A 12,457-nucleotide genomic window follows, 5' to 3' on the forward strand; every position below is an offset into this window, starting at 1 on the left:
TCTCTCAATGTGTCCAGAAAGTTTTCTATGTATTATCTAAGCACATCTCTATTTTTTTTTTTTTTTACTATCTTAGTACTTCTCAACTTTCCTCAAACTGGGATCTCTTCCCATCTTGCCTTTTCACAGCCCCAGCTATCCTCATCTCTTCACTGAAAAAAAAATCCCTCAACTCCTGTTTCCCTGCTGTGAAATGATAGAAAAAATATGTGTTAATCTCTGCTTCCAAGTTCCTGGCACAGAGCTCCTAAAATCCTTGTAATTTCCTAAGTGATGAGAGCACTAAGAATATCTTTTGTTCTAATATTTGGTCTTTGACCCTGGTTGCTGACACAAAGCTCCTAAATCCCTTGAAATTTCCTGGGGGTATAGGAATATCTTTTGTTCTAAAGACATGACTCTTTATGGGCTCCTAGGTAGCTTCAGGATGGGGGCTAATCACCAGAAAGAACAAACCATGATTAGAACTTTTAGCCCCACTCTGCATCCTCTGGGAAGGGAAGAGGGGCTGAAGATTGTGTTCATGATTGATCATGCCTGTGATGAAACCTCCATAAACATCCCAGAAGTGTGGGGTTTGGAGAATTTCCAGGTTGGTGAGCACATATATGTGTTGGGAGGGTGGCACACCCTAACTCCACAGAAGCTTCTTTGCCTAGGACCTTTCCAGACCTCATCCCATGTATGTCTTCATCTGGATGTTCACCTGTATCCTTTATCATGTAATCAATTAGCACGTGTTTTCCTGAGTTCTGTGACATGTTCTAGCAAATGATTGAATTCAAGGAGAGGGTCTTAGCAACCTCTGATTTGTATCCAAGTTGGATAGAAGTTTTGGGTAACCTGGGACCTACTAATTGCGGTGGATGTCTAGAGATGGGGGCAGGCTTGTGGGACTGAACCTTTAACCTGTATGGTCTGCACTAACTCTAGGCAGATAGTGTCAGGATTTCTTGGTATGGAAAACCCGTAGGTCTGGTGTTGTGAGTGTGGTAGTGTTGTGAGTGTGGTAGTAGTGTAATAGTTAAGGTAAACAGTGAGTTTTAATTTTTAACCCACTTATTTACTTACCTGCACCTGTACCCAATGTTTCCTCTTGACCATCAATTATAAAGAAAAATGTGTTCCTTTACACTGAAAGAGAACTCTTCCATCTCTACTCTGAACTCCATCTCATCTCAATTTTTTAGGGACCTCATTCTCTGGATTATTCCTTCTGTGTGTTCAATATGCTCTGCTTAACAGGACTTTCACATTAGATTAGTATTTTAATATACTCAGTTCTCTACTCTCTCAAAACAATAATTTTCTTCTCTCCCAAATTTCCTTAAAGTTGACAGTTTCTTTTTACCCTCAGGATTCTTTAAAGGGTACTCATTGTCTTTATTTCTTTCTCTGTCATTCCCTCTTTGCCTTCATTCCTTTCTAATTTTATTAGTCAGCTTTGCTGCAGTAAAAAATTACCCCCAAATCTCAGTAGATTATAAAAATAAACACTTATTTTTACAAGTCAGCTACTGGTGGTTTGCTGTTTTGGCTCTTCTCCCTGTGTCTTATTCTGGGACCCATTCTGAAGGAGAAGCCCTTTGGCAGTTGCTATTTTCATGGCAGAAAGCAAAAAGTAAGAGCTGGTGAAAACATTTGATGCCCCTTTAGCTGTTATTTGGAGCTGGTTAAGCTCTAATCCACAAACTTTTATGATATTTGGATACATTCACCTTTTGTATAATTGGTATAAACTAAGAGATGCAAAAAACCATTTCCTTGGAGCATAAGTCAAGTTAGTAACGAGAACAAAAATTTAGGGGTACAGTTTGTGTTGTCAGTGCTGAGCAACAGATCCCAAGAGATGGAAGTGTGCTTTAACACATTTATTTTTTGTGTGTTCCTGATATGTGAAGCCCAGAGTGGGACTCTTTCGTCTGAGCCTAAAGGTGGTTTTCACTTGGATGTTCCATATTAACATTTAATGAATGAATTTTTGGTTTCAGATCAGATCCTTCTCTTGCGGTATGAGGGCAGAGATCATGTTCTTTTTATTCAGCATTAATCCTAATGCTCCAATTTGCCTCATACTGTTACTGATCCTCTTTCTAAACCAGAAATGAGGAGATAGGCCTCAGTTCAAAGCTCAGAATCTTCCCACTCTCACAATATAAAAATCCCAAAATCCTGTTTAGCCACAGCTTGTGCTCCTTTCTCCTTCTATCCCCTATGCTATCCATTTTGGCAGTTTGAACTAGTAAAATGTGTACTCTTGCCTCTGCTGTTTTTTCCAACATGTGTCTATCACTAACTTATTTACACGTCAGCCTCCTATTCATCAACTAGGTCTCCACTTAGACATTACCTTCTCTATTGAACCTATGTGATTGCCACACACAGAATTTTGTATGCCTTTCTTTGTGTTTCTACTGCAATCCTATTACATAATTATGACAATGAATACATTTAATTATGCTGTCTTATATAATTTGTGGCACATGGCCTGAGTAATATATATATACATAAGGGTAATATATGTGTATTACATATATTGCATATTATACATTGTATACAGTTATTATCCATTTATTATACAATTGTATACATTGTATACAATTATATATATTACGTATATGGATCTATATCCATATATATGTATATGTATATAACATATGTTTCATATGTTATCTATATATGGAAAATAGGGGAGCAATACACATTTACTAAATAAATAAAATGTTCTTGTCAAACACATTTTTCCTAAACATTAAGAGATAATCTTTGTTAACTTTGAAATTTTTCTGAAGTAGCCAATCATGGTCCAAAATAAGGAATTCTGCCTTTTTAATGTATCTTTCCTGGCAAAGTAATTAGTTTCAAGTGGGAAAACTGATATATAAAGCATACACATGCCTGAAAATTTCAGATTCTTCTCCAACTATTCAAAGTTACTAGAGATATATTCCTAGGCTATGTCTGACTCTGCCATTTATTTCTATGTGAATTACCTGAACTGCTGAACAATTTAGGAGGATTGGTGAGTCTTAGCAAAACGTTTATAATATGTTGCTTTTATTCATTTATAGTACTTTGGTTTCCCAACAAGTTTTATCTGAAACATTGCATTTATCTCTTAAACTGTTTCCTTACCTCCAATCTCCCCACTTTCCCAAATACAGTCTTCAGGATGATATTTTAAAAATACAAATCTAGTCCTTTTACTCTTTAGTTAAAAACAATCAATAATTTTCTATTTCTTATATTCATTATAGACACCTCCATATCCTTCATTCTTTATGCCCATTCAATCATCAAGTTTTATAGATTCAGCGTCTGTATCATCTATCATACCTAGCCTTTCTTTTCTATCCCTAGAGCTACTGATAATTAAAGCATCTATCATATTGTACGTGAATTACTAGAATAGTTTCAAAAGTAGTCTCTCTTCTTTGGGTTTTGTATTTCTCTTAACAGATTCTCTGCTGCCAGATTGATTTTTTTGGAAATTAAAATCAGATCATATTAGACACAGGCTAAACTTCATCATAATATTAGCACACAAAAGCTCTGCTTTTATCTTCTGATTTTTCTTTTTTTGTGCTAATAACGTTGGTCTTTCCATATGGAAAACTCTTTTGTACTATCCTTCTGTAAAACAATTTCAACACTGAGTTCGATCAACCTTGTCTGTAAAGTCTTTGCTGTACATTTTACTACCTCCCTAGCAGAGAACCCACCATTCCATTCCATTCTTGGTGCCCCTTTGTTATTTTGTTAATAAATATCTTTCTTTCATTTCTTTCTTTTTTTTTTTTTTTTTTTTTTTTTTTTTTTTTGCCAATCTGATATTTGTGATATGCCCTCAAATTGGTAAAAATATAATTTGCATTTTTAGGATGATTAATGGGGTTGAACAATTATCTTTATATTTATGTAATTTGTATTGTCATTTCTACCAATATTTTTATTGTTATGTCTTCATTTTTCTTTTAGGTTGTTTGCTTTTCTCTTATTTATTAAAAAAATTTTCATATATTCTAGCTACAAATATTTACTTCGATAGTATATATGGCAAGTATCTTCTCCAAGTTGCTGTTTTGTCCTTTCACTGTCTTTATATAATTTTTAATTGACAGCAGTAATTTTTAACCCAGTAAAAATCTTCTCTGCTCTCATTATACTTTAAATTTGTTCAAGTATTATGATTTTAAGATCATAAAGATATTGTTATATATTGTCTTCTAAAAGTTTTGTATTTTTGTTTTTCACATTTAATTCTTTAATTCACTTGGGCCTGGTTTTTGAGCTTGGTGTGATATAAGGAAATCCTTTTTTTCTCTTAAGGATAGTAAATATCCTCACTCTTTTAATGAAAAGTCAATCTTTTCTCCATTAATCTACAATGGAATAAATCAAGTGTCCAGCTATGTATGGATCTATTTCTGCACTCTCTATTTGATTCCATAATAAATCTTGATATCTAGTAGTACAGTTTCTTATTATTTTCTCCTTTAAAAATATGTTTTGGCTATTATTGCAATTTTACAGTTAATTGTGAATTTTAAAATCAGCTTCACAATTGCACAATAAAATGCTTTTGTGTGAAATTGATTAAATTATAGATCAACTTGACATCTTTACAAAACTGAGTCCTCTATTCTACAGGAATGGAAAGTTCCATTTATTCATGCCAGCTGTAATGTATTTCAGCATACTTTTATGGTTTTTCCACAGAATATTTACACTTTTTACATTTAAGTACTTTTTCTTTTTTTGTGTGGTATGCAGGCCTCTCACTGTTGTGGCCTCTTCCGTTGCAGAGCACAGGCTCTGGACGCGCAGGCTCAGCGGCCATGGCTCACGGGCCCAGCCGCTCCGCGGCATGTGGGATCCTGCCGGACCAGGGCACAAACCCGTGTCCCCTGCGTCGGCAGGCGGACTCTCAACCACTGCGCCACCAGGGAAGCCCAGATTTAAGTACTTTTAAATTTGATTATATATGTTGATATGTGTAGAGAGAAATACTTTGATTATATAAAAAATCTTTTATTTTTATTGTGAAAAATGCCATACAACCAAAATTATGAAAGTATAAGTCTCTTAAAAAATAATTTGAAATGAAGTATTCCTACTGTAACCACCACAATAAGAAAGAGAATGTGGCCTGTCCCTTAAAAAACTCCCTTTGTTTCCCTTCCTGATCATAGGCTTTCTCTCCCTCCAGAGATAATCACTATTCTGAACTATATGATAATTATTCTCTTGCTTTTCCTTATAGTTCATTATCTATGTAAGTATCTCTAAACTACGTAAAATAATTTGGAAATTACATAAAGGGTCATACTACATGTATAATTCTTTGACTTTCTTCTTTCACTATAAGTTACGCTATTGAGATTTATCCATGTCAAACCAGATTATTCTATTGCAGGAAAATACCATAATTTATATGACAGTTCTACTGTTAAGAGACATTTGGACTGTTTCCAGTTTTTGACTATTGTTAACAATTGTGTTATATACATTCCTGTGAATGCTTCATGATTTAGCCATGTACTGAGTATCTCTGGATCCAAGGACTAGAATACTGTGTTGCAAGATATGTAAAGAATTACTGTACCAGATAATACCAAACCATTTTTTAAAAATAGATCATTACTGGAGTATAATTGCTTCACAATACTGTGTTAGTCTCTGTTGTACACCAGAGTGAATCAGCCATATGTATACATATGTCCTCATATCCCCTCCCTCTTGAGCCTCCCTCCCACCTTCCCTATCCCACCCCTCTAGGTCATCACAAAGCACTGAGCCGATCTCCCTGTGCTATGCTGCTGCTTCCCACTAGCTAACTATTTTACATTTTACAACATATATACATAGTATATATGTTGATGCTATTCTCACTTCGCCCCAGCTTCCACATCCCATCCCATGTCCTCAAGTCCTTTCTCTATGTCTACATCTTTATTCCTGCCCTGCAATTAGGTTCATCAGTACCATTTTTTTTTTTTTTTTAGATTCCATATATATGCATTAGCATATGGTATTTGTTTTTCTCTTTCTGACTTACTTCACTCTGTATGACAGACTCTAGGTCCATCCACCTCACTACAAATAACTCAATTTCATTTCTTTTTATGGCTGAGTAATATTCCATTGTACATATGTGCCACATCTTCTTTATCCATTCCTCTGTCAATGGACATTTAGGTTACTTCCATGTCCTGGCTATTGTAAATAGTGCTGCAATGAACATTGTGGTATATGTCTCTTCTTGAATTATGTTTTTTTCAGAGTATATGCCCAGTAGTGGTATTGCTGAGTCATATGGTAGTTCTATTTTTAGTTTTTTAAGGAGCCTCCATACTGTTTTCCATAGTGGTTGTATCAATTTACATTCCTACCAACAGTGCAGGAGGGTTCCCTTTTGACTACACCCTTTCCAGCATTTATTGTTTCTAGATTTTTTTTTTTTGCGTTATGCAGGCCTCTCACTGTTGTGGGCTCTCCCGTTGTGGAGCACAGGCTCCGGACGCGCAGGCTCAGCGGCCATGGCCCACGGACCCAGCTGCTCCGCGGCATGTGGGATCTTCCTGGACCGGGGCACGAACCCGCATCCCCTGCATTGGCAGGCGGACTCTCAACCACTGTGCCATCAGGGAAGCCCTGTTTCTAGATTTTTTGATAATGCCATTCTGACCGGCGTGAGGTGATACCTCATTGTAGTTTTGATTTACATTTCTCTAATAATTAGTGATGTTGAGCATCTTTTGTGTGCCTCTTGGCCATCTGTATGTCTTCTCTGGAGAAATGCCTATTTAGGTCTTCACCCCAATTTTTAATTGGATTGTTTGTTTTTTTGATATTGAACTCCATGAGCTGTTTGTATATTTTGGAGATTAATCCTTTGTCTGTTGTTTCATTTGCATATATTTTCTCCCATTCTGAGGGTTGTCTTTTCAACAAGGAAAATTTTTTTTTGTCTTAATCAAAGTAAGGAAATAAATTAGGGACATAGTTAATTGGCTTCTTCCATTTTGAATCTTGGGGAATCTTTCTCTTCTTTCATAAGCTGGAGACATTCTGCTCTCTTTCTGTATCTCTCTGTCTCTGTTTCTGTCTCTATCCCTCTCTCCTAAGTCCCATTTTCCAGTTTATTTTGTTTCTTACTTTTTCTCCTTCTATTCCTTCTCCTCTCTCTTCTTTCTCCTTTTTCCTTCCTTGATTTCTTTCCTTTCCTCCTCATCTTTTCCCCTCTTCCATTATTCACACATTCAACTCTTCTTTGTGGTATTCAGATTTATGTTTTTAATATCATTTCATGAGCATGCCATTATTCCTTAATTTTTCCCTCAGGATTTTTTTCATTATCTCCAGTTTGCTGTCCTGCTTTTTGTCTCTCATCCTTTAGTCAGTGCTGGCATTTGCTTAATGGGCAAAGGACTTGAGTAGACATTTCTTCAAAGAAAACATACAAATGGCCACCAGATATACAAAAAATGCTCAATATCACTAAGCATCAGGGAAATACAAATGAAAATCACAATGAGATATCACCTCACACTTGTTAGGATGGCTTTTATCAAAAACCAAAATAATGAAAGATAACAAGTGTTCGTGAGGATATGGAGAAATTGGAATCCTTGTATATTATTGGCACGAATGCCAAATGGTATAGACACTATTGAAAACAGTATGAAAATTCCTCAAAAATTTAAAACTAGAACTATCATATGATCCACTTCTCGGTATATATCCAAAATAATTGAAATCAGATTTTGAAGACATATCTGCACTTCCATGTTCATTGCAGCATTATTCACAATAGTGAAGAGGTGGAAACAACCTAAATGTCTATTGATAGATGAATAGATAAAGAAAATATAGTAAGTACATACAATGGAATATTATACAACTTTAAAATAGAAGGAAATCCTGCCATGTGCAACAACATGGATGAACCTGTAGTGTATTATGCTAAGAGTAAGAAGTCAGTCACAGAAGGACAAAAACTATGTGATTCCACTTATATGAGGTATCTAAAATAGTCACACTCATAGAAACAGAGAGTAGAATAATGGTTGCCAGAGTCTGGGGCAAATTGCTGTTTAATGGGAGCGCAGTTTCATGTATGCAAGATGAATAAGTTTTAGAGATCTTCTGTACTACATTACGTCTATAGTTAACAAAACTGTATTGTACACTTAATGATGTATTAATAGGATAGGTCTCATGTTAGGTATTCTTACCACAACAAAACAAAACAAAACAAAACAAAACAACACAAAGGAACAGGAGGAAATTTTGGGAAGTGAAAGATATATTTACTACCTTGATTGACATGGATATATACATGTCAATACTCATCAAATTATACTTATATGTACATTTTTTGTGTACATACACATGTATGTATATTTATGCAATGCCTTATATATCACTTATACTTCAATAAAGCTGTTAAAAAACTAGCATGGGTAGTTTTATCTTGGGTCCTATTCCATTTATCCAAATTATTTCCTTAGTACTTAGGAGGGACATCTGGATAGTAAATATTTATATTAAACTAATGTCCATCAAGAGTTCTGAGGGAAGAAACTGAGATTCTGGGCAGTCCTAGATTTGGAACTTGATCCCTGCTTAGTTTTTCTTTGTATTCCCTGATACCCTGGTAACCCGTATTCTTTAGCCACAGTTCTTCTCATTCATATCTCTACTCCAGGTACATAGTGTGCTTCTATTCGATGCTTATTTACAGCTCTGTCCTCTCCAGTTCTGGAGGTGTATGCTCTGTCACACCTCTTGAAAGTTCTCTCTTACTTCTGAGTGAAATGAAAAGAAGAGCACTGCCTTCTTTGGGTTTTTGTTTGGAAAGGTCACTTGAATTTTCCTATTAGCAGAGCCTTCTCTGCCTTTTTTAGTTCTTAGTAAGAAAAATAGCTATAGGTACACTGGGTCCATCTTTCTCAGGGCCTATTAAAGTTCCAGAATTCAACTCTACTTTATCATCCACAATAGAGTAATTCTCTACCTCACTTATTTGTGGATCCCCATTCTTTTAAAGAAACAGTGCTAGAGCAAACCACTCAGAGTGGTTTCAAGTTTCCATCTAAAGATCTGGTACGTGAAAAAGTGTATTAAATGTGAATGACTGTCATTCTTTCCTTGGCTTGCTGTAGTTTCTAGATTTCACTTCCCTAAATAAGGGAGTATATAATAGAGATGGCCAGAATTCCTTCTACCTAGATTTCCAGTGAATTTTTGGATTGTCTTTGATTTATAACTGTGTATTCTATACCTGGACGAAGTCTCTCAATATTTGTGATATGAGGTAATAACATTACCTAGGGTTCAGCTTTGGGTTTCCATATTCTTTTTCCACCTGTTCATTCTCTTCTCTGTTCACTCAGGGTTGATTTTAGAGGCCTAAAACATGTTTAGAGGCCTAAAACATGTTTAGAGGTCTAAAACATGATTTTAGACTTATTAGAGGCATGCATTTAAAACTGCTGCCTTTACCAGAATTCCTGTCAATATACTTAAAAAAAATCACTATTATTTTTTGGAATAACTAAACGTTATTTATAAATATTTAAAAATTCCAGAAACAAGGAAAACATTGAGGCCATTCATAAATTTATCCTATTACTTATCCTTTATTTCTAACATTTCTAGCTAAGTCACTCTTTATGCGTTGATTACTATCACTATGAATATGTTCACTGAAATTGGTTCCCTGATGTGAAATTCAGTATAATTCTATTGATGGTTCTACCTGTGGTAAGAACAGAAGATAATGTATTCATTTTCCAATTGTTAGTGCCTGTTTCAGATTTTCCTATGGTAAACATTATTCGTTTTCAGCATGCCCTTTTCCCCACATCCAGAAAAGGGCCAGCTCAACTCTGATGGCTACTTTCCACATTTTTCTGTGTACTTCCTTAGCATATTCAGAGAAAAATCAAAGTCACTATCTCAAATATCCTTTTATTCAGCAGTAAAGTTACTCTCTAAAACTCAGGTATATGTTCAGAGAACAATCTATAACTTCTGTAAGCCATCTGGGATCCATCTAAAACATTCTATAGCAGCAAGTAAGGTATAAATATTACTGTTGTTCTGTAGTGTCGATTGTGGATTTGTAAATGTAAGAGAAAATTCAGATCTGTATGAGGGTATTGACTATAACTGTGGATCCTTATGTAAGGAAGGGAAAATTCCATTGATTTACTTGTATAATAAAAGTTGGGAAGTATAAGAATTATATTTTCAAATCTCCAACATGATTCAATTTTATATGTCCTTTCATGACATTATGATGCTACTGTAAGCTTAATGTATGTGTTTCTAGTCTCCACAGGATAGTTTCATACACATATTTTATTTCTTTAAAATCATTCAATTGCACTGAAAGTAGTGCACAGTGTTTTCTGAAATGGCTATTATATGTGTGTACATAAGGCTTAGCTATATGGTAATAAACTAAATTTTAAAATCTTTATACATAATTTTTTTAATTGTAGAAGAGGTAGGAAAGATGTAAAAAGATGCTATTTAGCTAAAAAAATTTTGAAACCCAATCATTCAGCAATCTGATGTATTTACTTTCACATACTTTTGCATTTATACATTTAAGCTGTATTACATTATTTGCAATATTTTTTTGGCCTACTTACTTAGTTTTATAATATATTATAAAAATTCTGTATATATTTTATATGTATATATGTATACTATAATTGCTGCAAGTTCAAATATTTGATTATAGTATTATTTACCTAATAATCAGCCATTGTTAAACACATTTTTTCCCTTTTTTCTTATCACAATCTACACAGTGGTTAAATTCAGCGTTATAGTTATTTTACATCTGTTGAGTGCCTACTACTTCTAGGGCATTAGATGAGGTATCACAGGTAATGATCAGATATTATTTTGGCCCTCAAATCACTTATAATCTAGTGGGGAAGCAGCCATCAATCAAATGATCACCCAAACAAATGTTAATTGGTGAATATCTCAAGTGTTTATAAAGAAAAAAATACCCAGGGCTTTAGGATCTCATAATTAGGGCATTTAACTAGGGAGGTTAGGGAAAGGTTGTCAAGGATGAACTAAAATATGGAGGGGTCAGTTAGGTGAGTAAGGAATGGTAAATGCCCAGACTCTGTGGGAAGTAAGTGTGTGGGAGATAGAAAGACCTGAGAAGGTCAGTGTGGAAGTAGTAGTGAGAGCAAAGAGGGTTTCATGTCACCAGGTTGGAGGGAGATTGGAAGGGCAATAACTGCAGGGCCTTGTTGGCCACATTAATAGTTTTAATTTTTTCTAAGGCTAATAGGATAGAAGGATATGAAATGGCCAGACTCCTATTATGAAAGAGATTGTGCTCCTTCAACATGGATGCATATTTCACCAGTTGTGTGGTTAATGCTGAGGTACAAGAGAACACTGAAGTAACTAGGCATTGGTGGTAAAAATGGGAGAAAAATGAGAGATTTAAAATATACTTGGGGGATAAAATCTTTACTGTTTAGCTCGGGGGATATCAAGGATGATTATAAAATATTTACACAACTGAATGGATGATGGCACCCCAATAGTTCAACATGAGTAAACAGTAATTATATAAGAGAGGAGGGAGAAGTCAAACAGTATCATACATTTGTCTCTGGGTATCATTCATTCAAAAGAATAGTGTTGGGAGACAATTACCCATAGGTCTCTCACATTTCTTCATGTTTGTCAAATGAGACACTGGCTACACTTTGTTTCAGTCTATCTTTTCAAGGATATTTGTACAGTAAAGATCTTTGAAAAACATGGGTAGCTCTGAAGCAAAGTACAGGTTTTTTTACAGCTTTGTAAAATAGTGATAGTGTCCCCTTCCAGGGAAAGGGCAAGCCTACATACTGACCACTATAAAATATTCAGGTTCCTGAAGCTCAGGGATCCTTTCCTGTAATGCAATCCATAATGTGTGCAGGTGTCATTTGGCCTCTTTATGTCACATTGTGGGAGATGGGATACAGGGAAATAGCATAAGAATGTTGACATTCTGTCTACTATTATTGCTATGATAATAAATCATTCTTCATCTCTGATTCCAGAGTGTTCCCTCAGCATCAGTAAACCTGTGACAGGCTAACTTGTATGGTAAAATATCAGACCCTTCACAGTCCATGACATTAGGTTCCATTTGACACATAAAAGCAAAGAGTTATATATTAATTTCAACTATAGTACAATTGCTTACCATTAAAAACAAATCAACTCTTCTTTTAGATTTGAGAATTTTAAACTATACATTTTGGTTCTTTCCTTCAGGCATTGATATGCTTATTAATGTAAATGTTCTTCAAATCTGTCTTCACATCATCCTATTCTAAGTTGTTCATAGCACAGACTATTCTTTTTTTTTTTTTTTTTTTTTTTTTTTTTTTTTTTTTTTTTTTTTGTTTTGTGTTTGTTT

This window comes from Neophocaena asiaeorientalis, unplaced genomic scaffold, assembly GCF_003031525.2.
Source record: "Neophocaena asiaeorientalis asiaeorientalis breed wild unplaced genomic scaffold, Neophocaena_asiaeorientalis_V1.1 scaffold190, whole genome shotgun sequence".
Classification (NCBI taxonomy): domain Eukaryota; kingdom Metazoa; phylum Chordata; class Mammalia; order Artiodactyla; family Phocoenidae; genus Neophocaena; species Neophocaena asiaeorientalis.